The 15021-nt window shown below is 34.8% G+C and overlaps 1 protein-coding gene across 1 annotated transcript in view; it reads left to right on the top strand.

Annotated features, from left to right (window-relative positions):
* Positions 1-805: 805 nt before the first annotated feature.
* The window catches only part of SEMA3E (semaphorin 3E), a 308842-nt gene continuing 294626 nt past the window's right edge, over positions 806-15021 (top strand). The window contains exons 1-2 of the mRNA XM_072965116.1: positions 806-865; positions 4061-4179. The gene's annotated coding sequence lies outside the window, so the exon portion shown is untranslated. The remainder of the gene's footprint in view (positions 866-4060; positions 4180-15021) is intronic.

The following is a 15021-nucleotide window of genomic DNA, read 5'->3' on the forward strand; positions in this document are numbered from 1 at the left end:
GCTGCTTGTAGATTCCAAGCAGTTGGTGATGGTATTTTTAAAGGATTGAACAACAAAGATGCAGAAAAATGTCAGATGAATAAAATAAATCAAGGCTAAGTGTATGTACATCCTTCCCACCCTAGGTTAGTGGTTACGATTAAGTTAAGAGAGAAACAAGTTAGCAAAAAGCAATAAAATAAAGATATTTGAGAACTACATCTGGAAACGAACTTTGGGTATGTGATTATGGGTACATGTAAAATTAGAATAAAACAAATCAGCAGTCTACTGATGGAGAGAATTTTATTGCCAAAAATCACAAATTTGAACTAAAGAAGGCTTTAACTGTTTCAGATTTCAGCAAATGAATAATAATAATAAAACCGTGAACCCCCCAATTTTCCACCAGCATGAGGCAAACTTTGAAGGCCATATAGCCCCAAAGGTATTCTCTCAACACTCACCCCAAATGCATGGCTATGGAGGGTAATGGACAAGGAGGAGTCTCCAGTGCGTGGACCAAGGGGCCATGGAGAACATGGATGGAATAATTCCTTCTAGAGAAATGAATTAGAACTTAATCCTGGTTTTCCCCCACCCCTACTCCATGCTCAAGGTAGGGGACCTTCACGAAGTCTTCCCAGTGTGATTTCAGAATTGCCATGACTGCCTTCTAGGCTTCCCCTTTCTAAGAACTTCATTCTTCTTTGTTCCATCATTGGGCAGTGTGTGTGTGTATGTGAGAGAGAGAGAAAAAAAGAAGAGAGGGGAGAGAGAGAAAAGAGAGAGAATGTATCTAAAGAACTTGTTTATTTCATTCACAGGTTCCAGTTGAAAAGAAGCCACATGTGGACTATTGGAGAGGACTGCGCCTCACCAAAAGGTACACATTTTAGCCTTAATGCAGTCACTGAAAAGAACTTGATTTTTCCCCTATGGGGAGGAAATTTGTATGAAAAGAGGCAAGTAAATTCGATACTTAATGATCAAAAGACTGGAATTGTTAGAAAATGGTTAGATAGTCATTAGACCTGTTTCCTCTTCCTTGGCTCAAGGGAAGATTATACTGCAAGCTTCCTTTGCAGTTAACTTTCACATGAAGTTCTGTTTAATGGAAAATGGGAGAAAATGATGAACACCTGGTGGTTAATAGCCCTTCTGAGAGTGTCGTGTAGTTCTCTCCCGCCTTTTGGCTATGATCTGACGTCATGGGTTCAAGACAGAGGTGGCCCAAGATGGAAGCACTTCCAAAACCCCACTTACAGGGAAACCACAAGAGGAAGCCATGAGAAATAAAACATCACTGAATATATGTGTGACAATACCTAGCATTCTGTGACATGTATCATTGATCGTTTCCTCCATTGCTACTGTTTCCATTCAATGTACATGATCTCTTCATTCTAAAGCATTCTGCACAAAAACAGAGTGATATTACAGTCACCTCTGGGTGGGGGCGCAGGGGGTTGTTTTTTCCTCCATCCCCTCCATTCCTCGATGCATGTTATACAATACTCTTACAAATATTTGCTTAAGTCTGTCCTTAATTGTGGATATCTCCAGAAAAATTCTATTTACCTTCATACGGCCCTTTCCCAACATAATTCATAGCACATATTGATCACATACATAAATAATACATGTAATAAATGAAAAAAGACCCATAGAAATGTTATTCATGTAGGCCAGCTTATACAGCAATCACTGACAGAAGTAGATTGTAGTTGAAGAACATACTTAGGGAATTTCTTCTACCATATATTTTCCTGCCTTTCGTTTTTATAACCTCTTCATTCATTATTGTTGCACTTCTCACCTTAAGACCTATTTAGCACAAAGCTTCTGTGTTGTATTTTATTATGTTCTTATACTTTCTTCATGGTAGGTTTATTAGCCATGTTTATCACAGTCTGAGAAGCTATGACTTTGAAAGGGAAAAACAGCAGTTATCTCATCCTTCTCCCCCAGACACAACTAGAATGAGTCTTCAATGTAGACTGATTGTTAGCACAAAACTAAATTGGTAGTCTAAACTGCATTCAAAGTCAAACCACATCATTAATTTTATAGAAGATATTTGGCTTAGAATTGTGAACTCATGTCTATTTTTGTCTTATTCTTCCTGAAAATGGAAAATTGACTTCTGATTAAATTTTTAAATGCTTTGAATTAAACTATAAAAATTAACTTCTAACTCCTTGTCATTAATGCAGTGAGATGAGATCAAGTCATTTATAAATTCCTGCTTTGCCAGCAAGCGATGTCTCTTAAACCTTACCAAGAAACAACTTTAAAACAGCTCATTTTCTAACTTAGAACAAAATTTTGTAATGAGATGTCAGTCTTCAGGAACGAGAAATAATTTTATGCTAACACTATATTTATTTCTTTGGCAATGTCAGAGACTTGCCTTGAACATTTTTATATATGACTCAGTATTCATAGCAGTGACAGTTGAAATCAGTTCTCCTTCGTATTTTCTCTTATTTATTTAGATTCTAAGATATTTTGCCACCAAACATGTTTAAAGTTTTCTATGATAAGTCAGCAAATGAAAGCTGTGAAACTATAATAGAAGGCACTATGCTAAAGGCTCCAGAAAACAAAGCTCTACAATGCAGCACAATTTACAAACCTACCACCCTGGAATTTTTCAGTTTAGCTGGAGCAGGAGCAGCAAAACAAGCCAGTGCATTCGAGGTGCCCAATGAGTGATAGTAACAACAACAACAAAACTATGTCTCTATAATACTTTGCAGTATTTCTGTTTTTATATGTATTGTATCTATTGATCTTCATTAAAATTGTGCAAGGTAGAAAGAGTTATTGCAACCCTCCTCCCTTTTTACAGATCCATTACTATTTGAAGCCAATATAGGAGACTCTCCATTGTCTCGGTTTAGGGAGAAATATTGAACCAATTTCTTTAGTAATACTTGAGTGAGGGAGTTGGCGATAGGCTTTCCTTTCCATCCACTTGGGGGTCCAGGATCCACTTTCCAATTCTCTGGGGCTTATGACTATCCTGAAATGATATAAGGATTGTCTACATGAGGGCAAATCTAGTGAGGACTGAGCACAATCTTGGGAAATGTAACAAGAATCACCTATGAACTTTGTTAAGACAGTTTCCTGGGAGCACTGATTTCATGCTATTACCTAAGTTCAGAGATTGTTTTGTGTGTGTTGTGCTTATTAAAAGAAGCAATTTTTAGAAAGTAGTGAACAAAATATTGGCGAATGATAAATATTCAAGAACTGTTACAATTGTTGGATGATTTGTGCCTCTTTCGAGGGAGAAAATTGGTGAAAAAGCAGATAGGCTCTACTTTATTTCTCCAGCAATCCTGGCAATTCTGAGATGGTCTTCCCACAAAGACAGAAGTATCTGTTCCATTTGGTAGGAACATTAAAGTAACAACAGTGGTGGAGAACGACTGTTCTAGATGTAAAACCTCTTGAAGTCAAGTCCACTGCTTTATTTTGCATCTTCATAAGTGAGACTAATTTTTTGTATAAAGCAGATGTCTCAAAATTTTTTGTGTGCCTAAACTGAAATTTATTTATTTACTTATCTATTTACTTTTTATTGAAGTACAGTCAGTTACAGTGTATCAATTTCTGGTGTACAGCACAGTGTCCCCGTCATGCATATACATACATACATTCATTTACATATTCTTTTTCATTAAAGGAATATAGTTCCCTGTGCTATACAGAAGAAACTTATTGTTTTCATCTGTCTCTATATATAGTGGCTAACATTTGCAAATCTCAAACTCCCAGATTTATCCCTTCCCATCCCCTTTCCCCGGTAACCATAAAATTGTTAACTATGTCTGAGAGTCTGTTTCTGTTTTGTAAATGAATTCATAGTGTCTTTTTTTACAATTCCACATATAAGTGATATCATAGGGGATTTTTCTTTCTCTTTCTGGCTTACTTCACTTAGAATGACGATCTCTAAGTCCATCCACGTTGCTGCAAATGACAGTATTTTATTATTTTTTTTATGGCTGAGTAGTATACTGTCATATAAATATACCACGACTTCTTAATCCAGTCATCTGTCATTTAGGTTGGTTCCATGTCTTGACTATTGTGTATAATGCTGCTATGAACACTGGGGTGCATGCATCTTTCAAATTTGAGTTCCCTCTGGATATATACCCAAGAATGGGATTGCTGGATCATATGGTAAGTCTACTTTTAGTTTTTTGAGCAATCTCCATACTGTTTTCTTCCATAATGGCTGCACCAAACTACATTCCCACCAACAGTGTGGGAGGGTTCCCTTTTCTCCACACCCTCTCCAGCATTTATCATTCATGTACTTTTGAATGATGGCCTTTCTGACTGGTGTGAGGTGATACCTCATTGTAGTTTTGATTTACATTTCTCTGATAATTAGTGATATTGAGCATTTTTAATGTGCCTGTTGACCTTTTGTATGTCTTCATTGGAGAATTGCTTATTTAGATCTTCTGCCCATTTTTTGATTGGGTTGTTTGGGTTTTATTTTACCAAGTTATATGAGCTGTTTATATATTCTGGAAATTAAGCCTTTGTCAGATGCATCATTTGCAAATAGTTTCTCCCATTCCATAGGTTGTCATTTTGTTTTGCTTATGGTTTCCTTTGCTATGCAAAAGCTTGTAAGTAATTAGGTCCATTTGTTTACTTTTGCTCTTATTTCTATTCCGTAGGTAGACTGCCCTAGGAGAATATGGCTAAGATTTATGTCAGAGAATGTTTTGCCTGTTTTCTTCTAGGAGGTTTATCATGTTTTGTCTTATATTAAATCTTTAAGCCATTTTGAGTTTGTTTTTGCTTATGGTATAAGGGAGTGTCCTAACTGCATTGATTTACTTGCTGCTGTCTAGTTTTCCCATCACCACTTGCTGAAGAGACTGTCTTTTCTCCATTGTATATTCTTGGCTCCTTTGTTGAAGTTTAATTGACCATAGGTCTGTGCATTTATTTCTGGGCTTCTATTCTTGAGCTGAAATTTAAAGTTAGATGTTATTCCAGTTTTTCATTCAAAAGTAGATTTTATGTTAATTCCAATGGCTTCCAAAATAATATTTTTTGGAGGGGGATAGAAGTCATTTGTCCAATAAGGAAAGGATTTCAGTTAACACTCTGAAATAACAACATAACTGAGTAAGGATATAATGAACAATGAATGGAATGTGGGCTTTTGATCATGGAGAGCAGTATTTGGAGCAGCAAATTTGCTCGGTATGGGTGGCAGTATTTGGAAACATTCATGGTAATGGCTGGATCATTAACCATTCAACCAGATTGCCACTTAGAAGCAATGTCTAGGAAAATAACTCAACCTATCACCTCCTGGCTGTTCAAAACTTAACTACATGCCCTGCAATAACACCTAAATCTGAAGACTGTCATTTCAGTAATTGTGCAGAGGAAAAAGAAAATTGTTAAGACTACTTTTGTACCAGGTTAATGATAACTTGATCTCCAAAACAAGGATTGGAGAAATTAATTTTCTTAGTGATTTAAGTAATTTCACTTTAGACAAAAATTGATAAGAAGATGCCTCAGCCTCCTAAAAACAAAGGAAATTATGTTTTTTTTTTCCCATTTCAGGAAAAAGTTATGTTACAGGACTCTTAGACTCATTCTTTTTAATGAAAAAATGAATGAAAGGAAACTTCACTTGGTAGAAAATAATGTAGATTTCACTTTAGTTTTAAAGAAAATTGTTCACCTCGAATTTATAAATTTTCCATTTTAAGTGTCTGCTAAAAAAGTGCTTTATGACTATGTTAATTTTTCAGTCTCTTGTCTCAGTTAATTGATCACCCTGTGATTAAACTGTCATCTGCATTTGTCAATTTTTTTATGCAAAATGAACTATTCAGGTAGTACCTACATAATTGTATGAGTTTATGAGTTAGTATTTCCATTATAGCCATTAATATAATTTATATTTGCCTTTTAATATATTGGAAAAATTTGTTGATTGGGCTTGCTATGCAGGGACCAAACAATATATATGGACTACATTACTTAATATATGTGTTTCATTAAAATATATGTGATTTCAGTATTTTGTGGGCCAGAACATGAATTATATTTTCAATATCACCTCATAAATTTATAAACAAGAACATATTATATGACCCAGACACACTCTTTTTCAGAATGTAGAAATCTACTAACAATACACTTCTTTTAGTGTATATCTTTTAAATTTTGACAACGTAGCCTTTCTCAGAGTATAGAGGTTAATTGAGTAATGATGTAAATATTTTTAGACTAAAACATTTAAGGTCCTCTTAGAAGATATTTATAGAAAAATCTAAATTTAATTAGGGATGAAAACTCATTCTCCAGAATGAACTCCAAACATCCATAATCAAATTTAAAATACTCATATTTAAAATTAAGAAAACAGTAGCATCTCTGCCATGGAAATCAAGTATAAATTTTATCCATATTTAATTTTCCTATCAGTTACCTGATTATTGATATAATACATGTATTCTATATTTAAAACATATGTATATATTTCTATAACTTTTTCTGAGAGTAAAGAATGATATTTTGGTGAAATAAACATTAATATTTTAAGTAAAAATTGAACCTTTTAAAGTTTGATTAAATTCATGCTATACTGGCTTGTAGAAATTACCAACTTAAAATATATTGAACAATATATCAAAGTGCCCGTTTCTTTATGCCCTTTTCCAATGAGAATAGCATAAATGGTAAAACCATTGCTAATCTGCTGGGTAAGGAATACTGCAATGTTTCATTAGTTTTCAATTATTTCATTGCTAGTACATCCAGTCCACCTTTAGAACAGACTAAGGAGACAGGACCTAGAACACAGAGTAGTCAACCTAGGGCAGCAAGAATGACTGTGGTGGGTAGACCCAAGGGTAATGACATGTCTCCTGTACCAGGATAATAATATGATTTTGGCAGTGGACCTGAAACTCACAGTCACTCTGACTGGCAGGTTATTAGACATACAGCATTATATACAAAATTTCAGGCATGCCTCTGCAAGCACTTTGGGAGGCATTAGGGAGCTTCTTTCATCCTTTGAGATTTTTTATCCTAGTTCTGTTATAAATCGAAGTGAAGAAAATGTCAACTCAATTGGCATGCTTGTCCATGTTCATACTTTGATTAGGTCTTTGTAGTCTGACCTAGCCCTCACTTTATAGGGACAGAACTCTTATTTTCTATGAGAAATCCTCTCCCTGCCTTATTCTACTTGGCCTGCATGAGCTGACACCACATAAAAAGATTCACATGACCAAGGCTGACCAATCAGAGAACTCATCTCTGACTTCCTGATTGGTTCAGAATGAGTATATGTTCCAACAGAGCAAATTTCAGCTTAGATTTTGCTGGAAGGAGGTCTTTTTTCTTCGGAGTAGCTGAGAAAGTAGGATGTACCCTGAAACTGTGCGTGGTCCCCTTGCCACTTGTATGAAAATGAAGCCAACATATCAGAAAACAAAACTGAGAGATGGAGAAAGACAGAGTTCAGAAGTCATAGTTTAAACAGTTGAATGTAGCTTTACATAGATTTTCCAGGTAAGTGAGCAAATACATCTTTCTTTCCATGCAAGTCAATTGTGTTGGGTTTTTGATATTGATGCTGAAAGATTATTGATTGGTAGAGTAATTCATGTTCTTTATCCCTTGTTCTTTTGCAATATAATTTTTTTTCACTTATTTATAAGAATTCCCTTTACTTTTTAATGATGTTTATGGGTTTTTTTTGTCACAAAGTTTTGATGATTTTACATTTTTATACAATTGAGTCTAACATTTATTTTCTTCCTGTCATAACTACATGTTTATAAAATCATAATAGACCTACTCATTTCACCTAATTTTTTTTTTTAAAAAGTCACCACCTGCAACATACAGTAAATTCCCATTTTTGCAGGTCTCTTTTTTTTGTTTCATTACTTTCTCTGCCTTTTAAAATAGTAACATGCTCATTTTAATTATGTTATCTTTTGACACTTTTTAATGTCATTATATTTTTATCCCTGAATAATTTTCCTTAATGTTCTTACATTTTATTGCTTTTATTACTTTCCCATTTAAGAGCATAACATATCTCATCTGTTATTTAAATTTCCTCAGTGATGTTTTATAGTATTTCCCACAGGCCCTGCACATTTTCTTTTAATTTTTCTCCAAGGAACTCTATAGTGTTTACTTTTGTAAATTAATTTTTTCCATTATAGCACATTACTGTGTATTGCAGATATATTAGAAAACTATGAATTCTGGCATATCTTTTTTATAAGATATATTACTCAACTCATTAGTTTCAATAATTATTTAAATCTCCTGGGATTAATTGGTAGAGAGTTGCATTTCTGTAAACCTTAATAATTTGCCTTGTCCTTTCCAGTATTCATAACTCTTTCCCTTTGTCAATTGGCTAATATTTCCAATAAGATGTTACGTATTACTGGTAATGGGTATACTTGTTTGATTTCTGACATTAGTGGAAATACTTTAGAGTTTCCAGTAATACTGTGTTGACTAAGTGTATGTGTATATATATGAGTGTATATATTGTTAAAAGATAAACTGAAACATACTACAATTTTTAAAAGCTTATATGAGCAAACATCAATTCTGGTCAGACAGCACCAAACAGGAAGTGGTTAGGAATTAGGAGCATGACATTTATAGGGAAGACATGGAAGCAGAGCAAAGAAATGATTTGATTGGGTACAGCTTGAGCAGTTGTATTATTTGGGAAACGTATTTGGCCGTTTGTAATTGGTTGTTCTTAACCTTGAAGCACTTGCAAGAATTGACTTTGGCTTAAGGTTCAGTTTGCTTACGTAGGCTACCAAGAAGTCTAATGGCCTGCTTGTTTGATTACTTTAGCAATATATACACATAGCTTAAATTGACATCATATGCAATGTGGTTGGATTGACAGGAAGAGTGTTGGGGCAGAGCAGCAGACATGATCTTCTGCAGGTAATGGACATGTAACCAAAATCTATATGTGCACCTTGGTAAATTGGATCATGCACTGTTTATCTAAAGAGGCAAGTGCTGTTCAGCCCTGAAATTGTCAAATATTCTTACTAAATTTTTAAAAAAATCACAGTTTTTATATATAAATGTTGGCAAATCTTTAAGAATAGGCATGATTGTACTGTAGTAATGAACAATTTGAAAATTCTAAATGAAAATGAAATGCTTTCTTTATTTTCCCCAAGGCCAGTATGTTTCTTTGATTATTCTCATTTTCATGTTTGACTTAAGATGGTTGGATGATTTCATTTTCATTTATAAGCAGCGGAGTTCATTTCCTGTCCTCCTACGTGGCATCACAGGTTCACTGCAGCCCTGTCTGCTCACCTCATACTCACTCCAGACTGACTGAGTTGCAGCAGGAGGCAAGGGGAATGTGGCAAATCATCTGGTGGTCGTTCTTAGAGCCAAAATTAGTCAATAACACTTTACATACGGAAGTAGTCACATGGCCAGACTAATGTCTGTGAGTTCAGAAAGTGTCATTCTTCCCTAGAATGGGCCAGAGGATGGAAGCTAATCCAATCTATAGCAACTGCTTCATAATGCATACAAATCCAGAGTGATACAAAGCTTATCAGCGAACCGGGTTTGGCTTGTGGGTCACCATCCTATAAACTTTATTTCATGCTCTTTAGTTCTAAATTCTAGTTTGAAAACTATGTGATTGATGGTCTCCAATTCACTGAACCAAAAAATACAGTTGATGCAGTGGATTGCAGCTCTAAGCCTTCCAATATCCCCTGAAAAATTGGAGAAGCAAAACTCCACAATAGCCTTTGGCAGCCTTGTGGAAGAATCATTGAACCATAAATCTTGAGTAATCATGTAACAAAAACTAGAATTAAAATTCTTTCCTGAAAGTGATAACAAGCACACAGTCTCATGTTTTACCTACAAATTCTTAACTTGCTTAAAAATCTAAACAACTAGTCTTCTCTGGTGTATTTATTTCTAGCTGTTATATAAACTAGGTATATATATTTAAAAATCTATTTCCCTAATCAAATAATGGACTTTAAAAATAAACACATTTCAAAAACATTCCATTAATTTTATCACTTGTCAGCATTTCTTATTAAATGTTCAGTAGACTTTGTCAAGATACTTCTCATTGTCTGAAAATGTTTCTTGAATTAATATAGTTTTTCCAAAAGATTATTTAACCATTAGAATGGACAAAGAGATACTCCACTTGTATCCCTTTTCAAAGAAAGACGTCTTATCGGAACCTCAGAGAGTGCTGTCAGTGGACCACATTCAGCTGCCAGGCCTTTCTGGATTGCCTGGACCACTTGGCCCAAGGTTATGCTGTTTTCACAGTTTCGTGTATCCAAAGACTGATTGACATGGGGTATGTCAGTTAGCCTGGACGTAGAAGGTAGAAGAAACTCACAGTCTTGGCCCAACTCAGAACAGTGCTAGTATATTAGCTCCAAAGCTCCCTGTGGAATCAGCCAAGGCACATCAGTGGATGCACAACCTGTCCTTTTGCCAGATTCCACTGGTGTCCCCTCCTTTCTTCCCTTCCAAAGTTATCTATCTACTGGAAGGAATTCCCTAAAAAGCCTTCTACAGGCTAAACTCCATTTCAGAGTCTGCCATCAAGACAACTCAACCTAAAAGAATCTTTATCTTTTTATTACCTTGTGTCATGGTACATAAAGTAGGAAGAAAACGCCAGAAATTATAAATATCTAGAATTTAATATTCACAGAATAAAAACTCTAATGAAATTTGAGAATTATAATATAAAGTTTAAGAGAATGAGAGAGAAAGAAACAATCTTAAAGGACTGTGGTAGAGTTAGTAAATATTTTAAAATCTCATCTATTGACATGGTTGATTTTATTTTTATTGCATTTTATTAGTAAATATTATTTAGCATGTAGTGGCTATTTTGTGATGAAGTCTGGCCTGAATGGATGATTCCTGTCTTGTTCCCTGAGCAAATACTGCACTGTAGTATCAGTCAGATCTCCCACATGTGCCATTGGCCACTGGAATGTATTGCCATCTGACTGCATGTGGGGAGAGGAATGAGCTGGGTGAGCGGGAAGGCAGACATGGAAAGACCATTGCGTTCTGCTGGTGGTGTTACAAATCTTTCAATGCTACTGACTTTTAAAAACTGTTGCATTAAATATTTGGGAAAAAAATAGAAAAAAAGTATTTTAAAAAGTAGAGAGACAATGGAAAATAAAGGGGGGAAAGTTGCTGTGTACTGACTATTTTTTAATGTTCTAGGTATTTGGCTATGTATTTTTCTCATCTAGTCCTCCTGAGAAACCAAAATTTAAATTATTTGTTTAAGGTTTCCTATTTAGCAAAAGAAGTCTCAGGTTTGAACCCAAGCAGTCTGTCCCCAGAGAGTATACTGTGGAATTACAGCACAGTGCACTTAACCCTGTCTTTAAACCAAATGTTTGGTACAGAAAACAATTGCTATGAAACTTCATGCGTATGATGAATTGGAAAACATAGCAGGATGAATTGGGCATTTGACCTGTGTCTTAAAGTACTGATATGAACTTGAAATGAGAAGGTATGAAGTATGTTGGGGGAATATTCAAAATTCTGTGTGTGTGTGTGTGTTTCTGAACTGTATGTCTGCAGACAGCAGAAGAGTGAACAAAGCCATGGAGATGAGATAGTGCAAGGCAAACATTCTCCCTTAAATTATTGATTTCTTTTAACTTGCATAATTAGAAGCATGTAATTATCCCTGGAGAATACATGAACAAAAACTGTATCAGTATTAATATATCACAAATTTGACATATAACCAAAGTGGTAGGAAAAACAAAATGTACTTCTTTACAGAATTTAAAGCTTTAAAGGCAAATTCATGGTTCCTTGCCTCCCCACCATTGAAGTTGAGAGTGTCATACACTGACTCATCCTTCCTCTCATTTTTCTTTTTAGATTATTGTAAATATATTTGATTGAAGCTTGGTATACGGACACACATCTATATTTAGATATTAATTGGAAGGGTACCTGTTCTCTTATGTAATCATTGCTAACCATGCTCACTAAAGGGTTAAAAAAAAAGTCAATGGTCTGTACTCGCTTGTTGGCGCATGTCCTGATCCAGCCTTTCCCAAAGGGGGAAGAACAAAAGCCCTCACTGCAAAACAACCCTGTGGGGAGGGTGTCTGGTCAAATTCCAAGTGATCTTTGGCATACTCATGGATGAATTGATCTAACTCTCCTTTGTTTATGCTATGTTAGTCAACAAAAATTTTTGGATACCACTGTCACTGTTTTCAACCTGTGTGATCATGTGCCTCATGTGATCATGAGGCAAAGACTCTCTCTCTCTTTTTTTTCCCCCCTAAATATTGAATCTCCATTGCCTAGCAAAACAAACAAACAAGCAAAAAACAAAAAACAAACAGAAAGCTATCTCAGGTAAATGCTTAGTAAATATTTACTGAATTAATGCATGGTCATTTGATGTAACATTGAGAAATTTTTTCTCTGTGTGTATGTCCCAGTACACATTTGCTGATAGACCCTGTTGGAGAATGTTGCTATGTAGTTTAGAAATCATTTCAGAGATGGTAAATGCCAGTTTAAATGGCATATGACAAGAAAAATTGTAATTATGTCAAAGTCTTCTTCTTGAACAAACCATAGTGTATATAGAAATTTCTCCTGAAGAGTTTAAGTTGTTTTGTTGTTTCTGTAAATGATCATAATATTGAATGCACCATTATTAGCATTTAATTGGAATCTCAAACTGAATATATGACAAAGTATATTTTTTTGTTGGGGAGAATATGACAAACTTTTACAAATGTTTCATTTAAGGTAGAAGCTATAAATATACTGTATTACTTTGTTTTCTTTCAACTTCTATAAGGTTATTTTCATTTATTTCTTTTTACAAGTGATTGATATGACTCTTTAAGAATTTTCAACGAAATTAATGGCTTTTTTCCCCAAAATTAATTGCATGATTTCTACTAATACACCATATTCCACAAAATGTATAAAATAGTTTTAAAGCCAAGAGTGCAAAGACAGAATAATAATGCTGTATGGTAAAAGTGCTAGTTGAATATAAACTATGTGGTATTGGTAAGAAAATAGGGCTTTTTGTTTAAAAAAAAATGAAGTACAAGAGATTGAAAGCAAATATTGCTGAATATTTTTTATTTGCCAGTGTCCCCTGATAAAAATCTCATTATAAAAGGCCTGTCAGATTTTCACTTCACGATTTCCATTTTGTTTCTAAAATAGTCAGTCTGGAAATATCTGTGAACACTTACTTCCAATTTTAAGTTTAGGGGAATGAAACTAGAAATTGGCCCCAAAGTATATTCATTTTTGTACTGCTGTAAAATTAAATCATTAAAGTTTTATAATTTAGGCATGTGTATCTTTATGCCTTGGAAATATTTTATTTACGTGGTATATACAGTAATGTTTTCAAATGTGATATGTATATTTATTGTTTCCATACCCATTTAATTCTATTAATTTTATGTTTACCCATTATCTATAAAATATTCATTGTGCTTCCCACTTATGCGTACCGGCATTATATCCATAGTATTTTCAGTAAAATATTTACTGACCAAACACATTTGAAGAACATGATTAAACATTTATAAGTTGAAGAGAAGTGAAATCTATCCCTTTAATAATTCCACAACATATTGCTCTTAAGAATTTAGAAGTTAATTTATTTGGAAATATACGTACTAATTCTGAGAAGGTGTTGAAATCCATTGTCCCTGGAACATGGAAGGCAACACACAGGGGAAACAGAGTGAGCTTTAAAGCAGCCACAGCAATGGAACTGTGGACAATTTCCTATTTCTTAACTTGCCTTTCTTTTATCAGGAAAATGGCATATAATGACAAAATGTACCAGAGTGGGCTGTTATAAAGGTTAAACTTCCTAACACGTACACTTGGGCATATTAGTGCTTTAGAATTGTTGACTTCTTTGTGTTTCATTTCTTCAGCCTTCTCTTTCCTCCTTGGTAATATGTTGGTGCCTAACAGTGTGACCTCAGTGTTAGAATATTTGGAGGTAAATGTAGCTCTGTCATTTAACAGCTGTCAGAACTGGGGAAAAATATTCAACCCTTCTTTCCTTCAGTTTCCTCATCTGTAACTTGGGGATGGTAATATCAGTACTTATCTCACAGGGGTTTCCCTGAGTATTAAAGAAGCTCAAACATGAATGAGTAATGCCTGGCTCATAATAAAAGTACTAAAATTTTAGGTAGTCTCAATACCTAGAAACAGAGGTTGTGATTTCTCAATAATACTTACCTATGACAGTAGTTTTCCATACCTGTAGTGGGTTAAAGAATGTCACTCCAAAATTCATGTCCACTCAGAACCTCAGAATGTGGTCTTGTTTGGAAATAGGGTCTTTACTGATGTAATTAAGATAAGAATCAAGATGAGATCGTGCTGGTTTAGTGTGTACCTGAAATCCAATGAGTGTGTCCTTAGAAGAGATGAAAAGGACACACAAACAGAGAGAAAAGGGCACTATGAACATAGAGGCAGGGATTTCAGTGTTGTGGCTACAAGTCAGGGATCACTGGCAACTTCCAGAAGCTAAGAGAGAGGTGTGGAACTATTTCCCCACATCAGTAATGTGGAATAGGATGTATAGAGTGTGAGAAGATCAAGCCTTTGGCACCTCTCTGTCCTTAGACTAAGCCTTGTAAGATTTGGAGACTAGCATTAGAGTCAACTTCAAAGCAGTAATCATCTCCCTTGGAATATTCAGGCTCTCCTTTCTGGAGCGTTGTAAATACTGCCGCTGAAGGCATTGGGTCAAAATGACTACATACAGGAGATTAACTCTCCTATGTCTGGGAATACATCGATCTGGAGGGGTTTGTATGACTCTAATCTAAAACTCACTTAATTTTTTTTTCACATTTTTGTAAATAAGTGGAGCATTTACTAAGATATTTTCTCAAAGCACATATGATAAGCCTCAAGTAA

This window comes from Vicugna pacos, chromosome 7, assembly GCF_048564905.1.
Source record: "Vicugna pacos chromosome 7, VicPac4, whole genome shotgun sequence".
NCBI classification, from domain to species: Eukaryota; Metazoa; Chordata; class Mammalia; order Artiodactyla; family Camelidae; genus Vicugna; species Vicugna pacos.